Genomic DNA, 13,238 nt, shown 5'->3' on the forward strand with positions numbered 1-13,238 from the left:
ATATTTTCAATATAGGTTTTTCCTATGCATTGTAACAATAGCATTTTCATTGGTGTCAGTTTCCTGCTCAAATCTAAGTGCTTGGACATTATGGCCATACCAGCTGAGTTATACTATCCAAAAAATAAAGGGATTGATTTTTTTCTCAGTGGCCTGCTCCTGACTCCAATGGTGAATACTTTCCTTGCCAAAATACATGACGGGTTAGATGTGCTTTCTCATTCATGGTCAGCCACAGCCCCACAAAACAACAGAGAACAGAAATTTTTATTCATCATTACCAAAGTATGCTTACATAGAGAAATGACTAAAAATGTATACCGATTTATGAGGATCCTATAAAGTCTACAGTTACTGCTATATCTTTCCTGATAAAGATTTGTATCTGAGGAATTTAAAAGTATATACAGTACACTTTTAAAATAATCTCTTATAGCATTCAAATCAGTATTTGCCACACTACACCCAGGAAATCAAGCTAGTATCAGAGCCAAAACACATTGTTAAACAGCATTGTCCATTACTTGAATAATTTGAAGATTGATGTCTAGAGAAATGTTGAAAATAAATTGCTTTAAAGGACTATCTGGAAAACCCAAAAGGCAAACTTAGAAGTTGGTTTTGTATCTTTGTATATCGAACAATGTTTTTTTTAGTTTTATTTTTAAATGTCCAGATCCTGTCAAATGAACAAACTCATGCAAAATGTCAGATCTAGTAATTAAAAACTTGAACAGACAGAATCTATGAGGAGTAATCATAAAACCCACCATCCCTTTAAATATCATGAAGCTCAACTTCTGGTTAAATTTACTAATTAAAACTGGTTTTTCCTCTTTTTGTGAATTGTGATCGTGAAGTTTAAAACTTTTCTGATCATTCCTGAGTAAAACAAAGTATCAATCCAAAAATTAAAATTTCTAAGCATGAGTGATAGTTAAATCTTCAAACATATTTGAAATTGAGGACACACCTTTCCCCCATATGCAAGAAGACCGAAGGTTGAGAAATGGATATGATTGGCTTCTTCTCTCATCTTGGTCCATTGTTAGGAAGATTCTATACCAGCTTTCTTTCTCAATGTGTTGCCAGGAAACATACTATTTATTTGGCTAAACCGTGGAGAAAAACTGATTGAAATGCTCTGTTAAAGTAGCTAGGCTGCCTATGGCATGCCCTTTAGAATTTCCAAGAAGTTTGGTTCTCAGATGCAGTTGGGTTCTCAAAATGTAGGGGCCGTAAAACTTAAAAAAACAAAAAAACAAAAAAAACAAACAAAAAAAAACTCTGATTATTTGAATGATGAATTAACTTTACAACTCACTGATTAATTAAACAACTTAACAGAAATATCTACTCCATTTTCAGTTACAGAGTTTAGAGCCATTTTCTTTTAAGTCACCACTGAATAATATTAAATCCCCCCTTCCTTTCTTATCTACCATGGGAAATATTAAGTGGATGCATGTATTTCTCCCATTCCCCTCTTCAGGATTTAACTTAAAATGTGTGTTAAAAAGGGATGAGTTATTTTAACATTCCCATAATGCGACTTGGAAAGATAATTTCCTGGTGTCCAAAAGTGGCTTAGATGTTAATAAAAAAGCGGAACCACTCTGAATGCCAATTAAATTATAGTTTATCTTTATTAAGTAGAAAACAAAATAGATGTATTATAATAGTAATTTGAGGTGCTTGTGTCAACTGAAGGCTTACTTAAAAGACAATTAAATTATCCTAAAGGAGAAATTTTTCCAAATTCCGTACAAATGAGTATAATCTTGATAAAAAACCTGACTATAACTTTACCAAAAAAAATCATAGAGCACTTTTATATTTGGTATAAGAAAATTCTTAATGTAATATTAATACACGGCTTATTAAAATGACAGCCCTCATAATTAGATGTTTTTTTTCAGGAACTTAAGAATGTTTTAATATTAGTTATCACTATTAATATAATATAAAATATTAATATTTATAAAAAATACATGATCTCTATAGAAACTAAAAATTCAGCAAAATTTTGGATAAAAATAAAAAATGAATATATATATATATAAAAATATTTTACTTCATAAAATAGAGTATTCTCCGGCCCAAAGCCATCATCATGTTTTATGGGAAAATATTAAAGGCATTTCTATTAATGTAAAAAATGAATGACAAATGCCTACTCTCATTGCTGTTATTAAATATTGTATTTAATACTAGTCAACTCAAAAGAGAAAAACTTTGTAGAAAAAAAAGTAAGATGATTTACATGTGAATGACACAATGGTATGCCCGGAAGTCCCAAGAGAATCAGCTAAAACACTAATCCCAAAATAAAATGATGTTATAAGACTTTGTTAGGGGAGGAGCCAAGATGGCCAAATAGGAACAGCTCTGGTCTACAGCTCCCAGCGTGAGCGACGCAGAAGATGGGTGATTTCTGCATTTCCATCTGAGCTTTGAAGAGAGCAGTGGTTCTCCCAGTACGCAGCTGGAGATCTGAGAACGGGCAGACTGCCTCCTCAAGTGGGTCCCTGACCCCTGAACCCCGAGCAGCCTAACTGGGAGGTATCCCCCAGTAGGGGCACACTGACACCTCACATGGCAGGGTACTCCAACAGACCTGCAGCTGAGGGTCCTGTCTGTTAGAAGGAAAACTAACAAACAGAAAGGACATCCACACCAAAAACCCATCTGTACATCACCATCATCAAAGACCAAAAGTAGATAAAACCACAAAGATGGGGAAAAAACAGAACAGAAAAATTGGAAACTCTAAAAAGCAGAGCGCCTCTCCTCCTCCAAAGGAACGCAGTTCCTCACCAGCAACAGAACAAAGCTGGACGGAGAACGACTTTGACGAGCTGAGAGAAGAAGGCTTCAGACGATCAAATTACTCTGAGCTACGGGAGGACATTCAAACCAAAGGCAAAGAAGTTGAAAACTTTGAAAAAAATTTAGAAGAATGTATAACTAGAATAACCAATACAGAGAAGTGCTTAAAGGAGCTGATGGAGACGAAAACCAAGGCTCGAGAACTACGTGAAGAATGCAGAAGCCTCAGGAGCCGATGCGATCAACTGGAAGAAAGGGTATCAGCAATGGAAGATGAAATGAATGAAATGAAGCGAGAAGGGAAGTTTAGAGAAAAAAGAATAAAAAGAAATGAGCAAAGCCTCCAAGAAATATGGGACTATGTGAAAAGACCAAATCTACGTCTGATTGGTGTACTTGAAAGTGACGGGGAGAATGGAACCAAGTTGGAAAACACTCTGCAGGATATTATCCAGCAGAACTTCCCCAATCTAGCAAGGCAGGCCAACGTTCAGATTCAGGAAATATAGAGAATGCCACAAAGATACTCCTCGAGAAGAGCAACTCCAAGACACATAATTGTCAGATTCACCAAAGTTGAAATGAAGGAAAAAAATGTTAAGGGCAGCCAGAGAGAAAGGTCGGGTTAACCTCAAAGGGAAGCCCATCAGAATAACAGTGGATCTCTTGGCAGAAACCCTACAAGTCAGAAGAGAGTGGGGGCCAATATTCAACATTCTTAAAGAAAAGAATTTTCAACCCAGAATTTCATATCCAGCCAAACTACACTTCATAAGTGAAGGGGAAATAAAATACTTTACAGACAAGCAAATGCTGAGAGATTTTGTCACCACCAGGCCTGCCCTAAAAGAGCTCCTGAAGGAAGCGCTAAACATGGAAAGGAACAACTGGTACCAGCCGCTGCAAAATCATGCCAAAATGTAAAGACCATCGAGACTAGGTAGAAACTGCATCAACTAACGAGCAAAATAACCAGCTAACATCATCATGAGAGGATCAAATTCACACATAACAATATTAACTTTAAATGTAAATGGACTAAATGCTCCAATTAAAAGACACAGACTGGAAAATTGGATAAAGAGTCAAGACCCATCAGTGTGCTGTATTCAGGAAACCCATCTCACGTGCAGAGACACACATAGGCTCCAAATAAAAGGATGGAGGAAGATCTCCCAAGCAAACGGAAAACAAAAAGGCAGGAGTTGCAATCCTAGTCTCTGATAAAAGAGACTTTAAACCAACAAAGATCAAAAGAGACAAAGAAGGCCATTACATAATGGTAAAGGGATCAATTCAACAAGAAGAGCTAACTATCCTAAATATATATGCACCCAATACAGGAGCACGAAGATTCATAAAGCAAGTCCTGAGTGACCTACAAAGAGACTTAGACTCCCACACATTAATAATGGGAGACTTTAACACCCCACTGTCAACATTAGACAGATCAACGAGACAGAAAGTCAACAAGGATACACAGGAATTGAACTCAGCTCTGCACCAAGCGGACCTAATAGACATCTACAGAACTCTCCACCCCAAATCAACAGAATATACTTTTTCAGCACCGCACCACACCTATTCCAAAATTGACCACATACTTGGAAGTAAAGCTCTCCTCAGAAAATGTAAAAGAACAGAAATTATAACAAACTATCTCTCAGACCACAGTGCAATCAAACTAGAACTCAGGATTAAGACTCTCACTCAAAACCACTCAACTACATGGAAACTGAACAACCTGCTCCTGAATGACTACTGGGTACATAACGAAATGAAGGCAGAAATAAAGATGTTCTTTGAAACCAACGAGAACAAAGATACAACATACCAGAATCTCTGGGATGCATTCAAAGCAGTGTGTAGAGGGAAATTTATAGCTCTAAATGCCCACAAGAGAAAGCAGGAAAGATCCAAAATTGACACCCTAACAACACAATTAAAAGAACTAGAAAAGCAAGAGCAAACACATTCAAAAGCTAGCAGAAGGCAAGAAATAACTAAAATCAGAGCAGAACTGAAGGAAATAGAGACACAAAAAACCCTTTCAAAAATTAATGAATCCAGGAGCTGGTTTTTTGAAAGGATCAACAAAATAGATAGACCGCTAGCAAGACTAATAAAGAAGAAAAGAGAGAAGAATCAAATAGACACAATAAAAAATGATAAAGGGGATATCACCACCGATCCCACAGAAATACAAACTACCATCAGAGAATACTACAAACACCTCTACGCAAATAAACTAGAAAATCTAGAAGAAATGGATAAATTCCTCGACACATACACTCTCCCAAGACTAAACCAGGAAGAAGTTGAATCTCTGAATAGACCAATAACAGGATCTGAAATTGTGGCAATAATCAATAGCTTACCAACCAAAAAGAGTCCAGGACCACATAGATTCACAGCTGAATTCTACCAGAGGTACAAGGAGGAACTGGTACCATTCCTTCTGAAACTATTCCAATCAATAGAAAAAGAGGGAATCCTCCCTAACTCATTTTATGAGGCCAGCATCATTCTTATACCAAAGCCTGGCAGAGACACAAAAAAAAAACTTTAGACCAATATCCTTGATGAACATTGATGCAAAAATCCTCAATAAAATACTGGCAAAACGAATCCAGCAGCACATCAAAAAGCTTATCCATCATGATCAAGTGGGCTTCATCCCTGGGATGCAAGGCTGGTTCAATATACGCAAATCAATAAATGTAATCCAGCATATAAACAGAGCCAAAGACAAAAACCACATGATTATCTCAATAGATGCAGAAAAGGCCTTTGACAAAATTCAACAACATTTCATGCTAAAAACTCTCAATAAATTAGGTATTGATGGGACGTATTTCAAAACAATAAGAGCTATCTATGACAAACCCACAGCCAATATCATACTGAATGGGCAAAAACTGGAAGCATTCCCTTTGAAAACTGGCACAAGACAGGGATGCCCTCTCTCACCACTCCTATTCAACATAGTGTTGGAAGTTCTGGCCAGGGCAATTAGGCAGGAGAAGGAAATAAAGGGTATTCAATTAGGAAAAGAGGAAGTCAAATTGTCCCTGTTTGCAGACAACATGATTGTATATCTAGAAAACCCCATTGTCTCAGCCAAAAATCTCCTTAAGCTGATAAGCAACTTCAGCAAAGTCTCAGGATACAAAATCAATGTACAAAAATCACAAGCATTCTTATACACCAACAACAGACAAACAGAGAGCCAAATCATGAGTGAACTCCCATTCACAATTGCTTCAAAGAGAATAAAATACCTAGGAATCCACCTTACAAGGGATGTGAGGACCTCTTCAAGGAGAACTACAAAGCACTGCTCAAGGAAATAAAAGAGGATACAAACAAATAGAAGAACATTCCATGCTCATGGGTAGGAAGAATCAATATCGTGAAAATGGCCATACTGCCCAACGTAATTTACAGATTCAATGCCATCCCCATCAAGCTACCAATGCCTTTCTTCACAGAATTGGAAAAATCTACTTTAAAGTTCATATGGAACCAAAAAAGAGCCCGCATCGCCAAGTCAATCCTAAGCCAAAAGAACAAAGCTGGAGGCATCATACTACCTGACTTCAAACTATACTACAAGGCTACAGTAACCAAAACAGCACGGTACTGGTACCAAAACAGAGATATAGATCAATGGAACAGAACAGAGCCCTCAGAAATAACGCCGCGTATCTACAACTATCTGATCTTTGACAAACCTGAGAAAAACAAGCAATGGGGAAAGGATTCCCTATTTAATAAATGGTGCTGGGAAAACTGGCTAGCCATATGTACAAAGCTGAAACTGGATCCCTTCCTTACACCTTATACAAAAATCAATTCAAGATGGATTAAAGACTTAAACGTTAGACCTAAAACCATAAAAACCCTAGAAGAAAACCTAGGCAATACCATTCAGGACATAGGCATGGGCAAGGACTTCATGTCTAAAACACCAAAAGCAATGGCAACAAAAGACAAAATTGACAAATGGGATCTAATTAAACTAAAGAGCTTCTGCACAGCAAAAGAAACTACCATCAGAACGAACAGGCAACCTACAAAATGGGAGAAAATTTTCGCAACCTACTCATCTGACAAAGGGCTAATATCCAGAATCTACAATGAACTCAAACAAATTTACAAGAAAAAAACAAACAACCCCACCAAAAAGTATGCAAAGGACATGAACAGACACTTCTCAAAAGAAGACATTTATGCAGCCAAAAAACACATGAAAAAATGCTCACCATCACTGGCCATCAGAGAAATGCAAATCAAAACCACAATGAGATACCATCTCACACCAGTTAGAATGGCAATCATTAAAAAGTCAGGAAACAACAGGTGCTGGAGAGGATGTGGAGAAATAGGAACATTTTACACTGTTGGTGGGACTGTAAACTAGTTCAACCATTGTGGAAGTCAGTATGGAGATTCCTCAGGGATCTAGAACTAGAAATACCATTTGACCCAGCCATCCCATTACTGGGTATATACCCAAAGGACTATAAATCATGCTGCTATAAAGACACATGCACACGTATGTTTATTGCGGCACTATTCACAATAACAAAGACTTGGAACCAACCCAAATGTCCAACAATGATAGACTGGATTAAGAAAATGTGGCACATATACACCATGGAATACTATGCAGCCATAAAAAATGATGAGTTCATGTCCTTTGTAGGGACATGGATGAAATTGGAAATCATCATTCTCAGTAAACTATCGCAAGAACAAAAAACCAAACACCGCATATTCTCACTCATAGGTGGGAATTGAACAATGAGATCACATGGACACAGGAAGGGGAACATCACACTCTGGGGACTGTTGTGGGGTGGGGGGAGGGGGGAGGGATAGCATTGGGAGATATACCTAATGCTAGATGATGAGTTAGTGGGTGCAGCGCACCAGCATGGCACATGTATACATATGTAACTAACCTGCACAATGTGCACATGTACCCTAAAACTTTAAGTATAATAATAAAAGAAAAAAAAAGACTTTGTTATGTAAAATTACTGTATATAAATTAATAATTTCCACATACAATATACTGCAAGAAATTTCCAACTTAAAATATTAATGACATATTTAGGAGTGTGTACAACATGAAGAATTCTCACTAAAACAAAAGAAATCTTGAAAAAAACAAGACATATTCTTGAAAAGAAAGACATATTAAAATAGATCATAATTATTTTTTAGGTAATTCATAAATTTAATATGATACCCATGAAAATAACAAACACTAGCTGGCTGTTTATTTATTTTACTAAACAAACTAATTCTAAATTTTATGTGAAAAAACAACTAACTAAATTAGAGAAATTTTTGAAAAATAATGTATACATCCTAATTGTTTCATGTAATAAAACATTATAAATTTCTAATAATTAGATAAGTATAGTGTTAAGACATAAGCTTTCAGGGAGGACAATAGAAGAAAATAAAAATCATAAATAGGCCCAATCACATATGAGAATGTAGTAAGTGATTAACATAGCATCTCAGCTCAGTAGGAAAATATGTTATTTATTATATCATACTCTGACAAAGGGACAGACATCTGAGCAAGAAAATAGGATTAATATAAATCTGACACCTTACAATGAGGTAAATTAAAAATGAGTCAAAGATTTAATCTAATCAGGAAATCCTTTCTAATGATTTAAGTCCAGCAGCATATACATATATATATTTGTGTTTGTGTGTATATATATGTAGAGAGAGAGAGAGAGAAATAGCACATTTTTTTAAAGTTTGCATTTACAAAAATTTATAGGCAGATTCAAAGCATGATAAACTGAGGACAAGACAATATTCCCAATTTCTGTCAAATACAAAGTGCTATTCTCTCTAATATATAAGAATTACAAATGTATAACAAGATGGTTAGTAAGAATTAAAAATAAATTTTAATTTTGACTAGGAAGTTCACAGCAAAAGAGAAAAATGGCTCTTAAACATACAATAAGCTAGTTAACCTCAATTCTAATAAGAAAACAGCCTATTAAAACAGTGCCTAAATATCCTTTTCTAGAAACAATATGATTAGAAAATCCTAATGTGTGTCAATTATGTACCTGCAGAGAAACAGGATACTCTCATACATTATCAGTACAACCTCTATAGATTACAAAAGTGCAAATGCATATACGTTTAACCCAGATATCCTACTTCTAGAATTTTTTCTAGATATATCCATGTAAGTACCTAATGATAAACTGTACAGTGGTTTTTATGGTCAACCATATGCATTAGCAAAAAGTTGGAGATAACATAAATGCTCAGTACATGCACGCTAGCAAAAGTTATGTACATGTCTGTATAAAACAAAGTGGAAGCTCTCTGTGTATTAGTAGGGAACAATCTATCAGACATAGCAAAAAAAAGCAAAAGTTATAGTTATTATATAATTCAAAAGTTATAGTTAGTGAAAAAAGTAAGAGTGCACCACATTTTAAAAAAAAGCAAAAGTTATAGTCATTATATAATTCAAAAGTTATAGTTAGTGAAAAAAGTAAGAGTGCACGACATTTTAATCACTAGCCACTGTTTGTGTAAGAGTGGTAAAACAAAATATATATTTATATTTGCTTTGATATAAAGGCACTCTAGGAAAATACCTAAGACATTAGCAACAATAGTATCTATAGTTGAGCACGGAGGGGAATCTAGGTAACTAAGCAAATTAAGTTTATGGTAGAAGAGAGATTTTTATTGTTAAGTGGTTTTTTGTTTGTTTGTTTGTTTTTGTTTTTTTAAGATGGAGTCTCGCTCTGTTGCCCAGGCTGGAGTCCAGTGGCACCATCTCAGCTCACCACAACCTCCACCTCCCAGGTTCAAGAAATTCTCCTGCCTTGGCCTCCCGAGTAGCTGCGATAACAGGTGCCTGCCATCATGCCGAGCTAATTTTTGTATTTTTAGTAGAGACGGGGTTTCACCATGTTTGCCAGGCTGGTCTCAAACTCCTGACCTTGTGATCTGCCTGCTTTGGCCTCCCAAAGTGCTGGGATTACAGGCGTGAGCCACTGTGCGAGGTCTATTGTTAAGTGTTTTTATATTTACTCCATGGGAACATCTTACCTATTAAAATAATCTATATAGTTTATATATATAGTGAATGGTTACTTCAAATGAGAGTCATGAATTGGCATATCTTTGTATTTCCTTAAAGAATCTGGTATGATAAAATTTCTATGGGTCACTCTTTGGAAAATGCTAGCATAGGAACGAGAAGGCTCTAGTTTAAGAAGTATTGTGTCAATTAATTCAAACAAGTCATTTACCTTCAGGACCTCAGTTTTCTTCTCTATACCTAAAGGGGTAATAAAAGAGGAGTTTCCAAGAATTTATCCAGGTTTTAAATTCTGTAAGTACAGCAGAGTACGAATAATTAAATCTTTACTCTTTCTAAGCATCAGCTTTCACAACATGGAATCCACTTAGTTACAAAAATGCAGGAGATAGAGAGTGGCCTCTAATTCCAGGACATCCCACCACAATTTTTATATAAAATTCCATGATACCAATCTATATTGATGTAATTTTTCCATATAAAAGCTGTCAAAAACATTTAATATTAAAATCTTTTTATTTTTACTCTTTTAATCAAAGTGTATAACTCCACTGAGAATACATAAAGTAGTGATGAGAGAAAAATGAATTTACCTGTCAGGAGCCTGTGTATTGATAAAATTCAGTATTTTTTATTTATATGTAATTTTTCATAATTTATGTTGCTCTCTTTGTTCTATCAGCTATTTTTGTTTTTTCTCTATTTTATTTCATTGGCCTAATGAATTAGGTAATATTGCAGGCTGGTGATAACTCATTGATTCCTCATCTACCCTTGGGTGTGTTCAACATGCAGTAACATTCATTCTCCCCCATAATGAGTTTTAAAAGGCAGTGATTCTGGAATAATTTCATTTACATCCTGAAAATGCAACCAAGGGTATGTAACAATAAGAGTTCTAATGAGAAGTTTAGTGTGCTGTTCACATTTGCCCCCTTTGCTACTTAAATCCAGAATTCTTCAGACCAGTGAATCAGAACAAGGAAACAAACTGAGAAGTAAACAGATGCCTGTCAGAACTGTCATGTTGTTTTCATGAGTATGATCTTGTTAGAAAGTCTGAATGAAATACACGGAAAAAAATGATAAATCTGACAAATCAGTCAATTCACAAATTCAAGAATGTACATGTTGATTATATAGCCACTTTTGCAGTTTTAATATATCTCAAGATTTTAGAAATCATGTTTTTTAAACAGAAAAATATCCCCAATGATTACTCAATGATTACTTATAAACAGTCTTTTAGTAACATACATTTAAGCATCACTATTCCTTTGGGCCAATGCAAGGCTATAGTAAGAATCTGAGATTTGAATGTCACTGATACTTGTTTTTATTTTTTGTATCATATCTACCATTTAGTAACCAAATATTTGACATTAGGGATTTTTAATTTTTTTCTGGTTCTTAATTTTAATTTTTGGTACAAAATAGATGATACTACTATATACTAAATAATATTATACAAATTATTAAATAATATAATACAATTTAAATAACATAAAGTGTTTTTGGCACATTATATACTGCATAAAAGGTAGTTATTACTATTTTTTATATTTTATTAAGTTATAACTGAATCAGCCTCCATCCTGATAAAATTATACCTAAAGTGTCTAAAGTACTTAAAAATAATACGTAGCCAATGTTATTCCTTCTCTCTTTAAGAATGATAAAATATACCAACTGCTATTTCTGGCCCACCTATATTTTTTTCTTTGCATTAAAAAAATGTATTGATAAAATGCGAGATTAAATTTTTTATTCTACAAAAGTTGAAATAAGACAGTCTACTCTAGCTGGGAAACTACTGCAGGGCCGTCATTGTGGTGGATTGTATTTGCTGCTGTGTCAATCATAGGTGGCAGGCACCACATGGTTCCCTAGTCATCTGACAGAATTAATGAATCCATTCAATTGCTTCACTTACTACCCAGCGGTGTTTTAGACTCCATGGAAAGAATACAATTGAGTGGTATCCCTCAGAGTTTTGATAACATGTCTTAAAGTCAGGGTTTTCAACGTGTGATTCATGAGTCACCTGCTTCAGAATAATCAATTGCTTTTTAGAATTTGTTTTAGAAATCACATTCACAATTTAATTTTATCTTTAAAATAAATCTTTGATATGGAAACTTAGTAATTATGAAAGTGTTAATATTATATCTAATAAAATATTAGTGGATAGTTTCTGTGTAATTACTATGCTCCAAGTTTTGTACCAAACCATTTCCACAATTATTTATTCCTCAAAAAGAGAAAAAACTATAAAGTAGACATATATTCTACCTATTAGATAAAGAAACTTAGACCAGAGAGAAACATGATTTCCTCAAGGTTACACAGAGAATTGATTAACTGAGCTGGACTAGAAAATTTCATTGCTTATAAAGTCACATTTACTGAGCTCCTTTTGTGTGCCAAGGCTTGTATTTGGCTCCGGGAAAAGGAAACTAAATAAGATAAAGCCTTCAATCCACAAGGTAGTGTTTCTCCTATCTTCTTTGACAGAACAGGGCAGGGTCAGGCCAAAGGAGCAATGAAACCCAGAACAACATGGATACAGTACAATTTTTGGAAGGTATGTGGGTTGCTCTGACTACATTTGTAGTATTTAGTAATTTGTGCATTAAATATATAATCAGTTTATATTTGTAACAGCAATAACGGTCAGTTGTAACCCCAAACTAGAACTGAATCTAATGATAGATGGTTGATAAAGAGTTGCTGAAGGATAGAATGAATGAATAGTCTGCTCTACATTGAGCCCATGCTGAGATTTCTGAAACCTTACGAGCTAAACTCTTTTAAGTTTTGGCTTAGGTTGCAGAGTAACCTAATGCCATTTCTTCAATGATACAATCACTTTACCAGATCCTTGGCCTCGCCTCCTGCAAGTGTGTCTTCCTGATGACTGATCTAAATGGCCTCCTCTACAAAGTTGTAGAGTTTTCCCAGAAAGTTTCTTTTTTTTTAGTCTATTTCCTCTGCTTTGCATGAAGTATACATTACCATTTCTATAATTATTGAGCCTCTACTTCATTTAAGGCCCATGGTGGGCTCTGGTAAGCAAAACAGTCATAGACTCAGAACTTGACTGGTCTCATATTCTAATGAGAAAAGTAGGTATGTGTTGGGAAAGGAAATATTCAGGCTTGTCATACGGTAAAATATAATAAACAAATTAAAATGATCAGAAAATCTAGAAACAAACTGGATTTAAGTAGCAAAAGGGGCAAATGTGAACACCACACTTCTAGAACATCTAGAAACAAAGTGTCCTTTAAGTGATGATAAAACA

At 35.1% G+C, this 13,238-nt stretch overlaps 1 long non-coding RNA gene across 1 annotated transcript in view; it reads right to left on the reverse strand.

Annotated features, from left to right (window-relative positions):
• Positions 1–628: 628 nt before the first annotated feature.
• The window catches only part of LOC134730448 (uncharacterized), a 58,862-nt gene continuing 46,252 nt past the window's right edge, over positions 629–13,238 (reverse strand). The window contains exon 3 of the long non-coding RNA XR_010112213.1: positions 629–1,244. This is a non-coding gene — a long non-coding RNA (uncharacterized LOC134730448). The remainder of the gene's footprint in view (positions 1,245–13,238) is intronic.

Source organism: Pan paniscus, chromosome 4 (genome assembly GCF_029289425.2).
Source record: "Pan paniscus chromosome 4, NHGRI_mPanPan1-v2.0_pri, whole genome shotgun sequence".
NCBI lineage: Eukaryota > Metazoa > Chordata > Mammalia > Primates > Hominidae > Pan > Pan paniscus.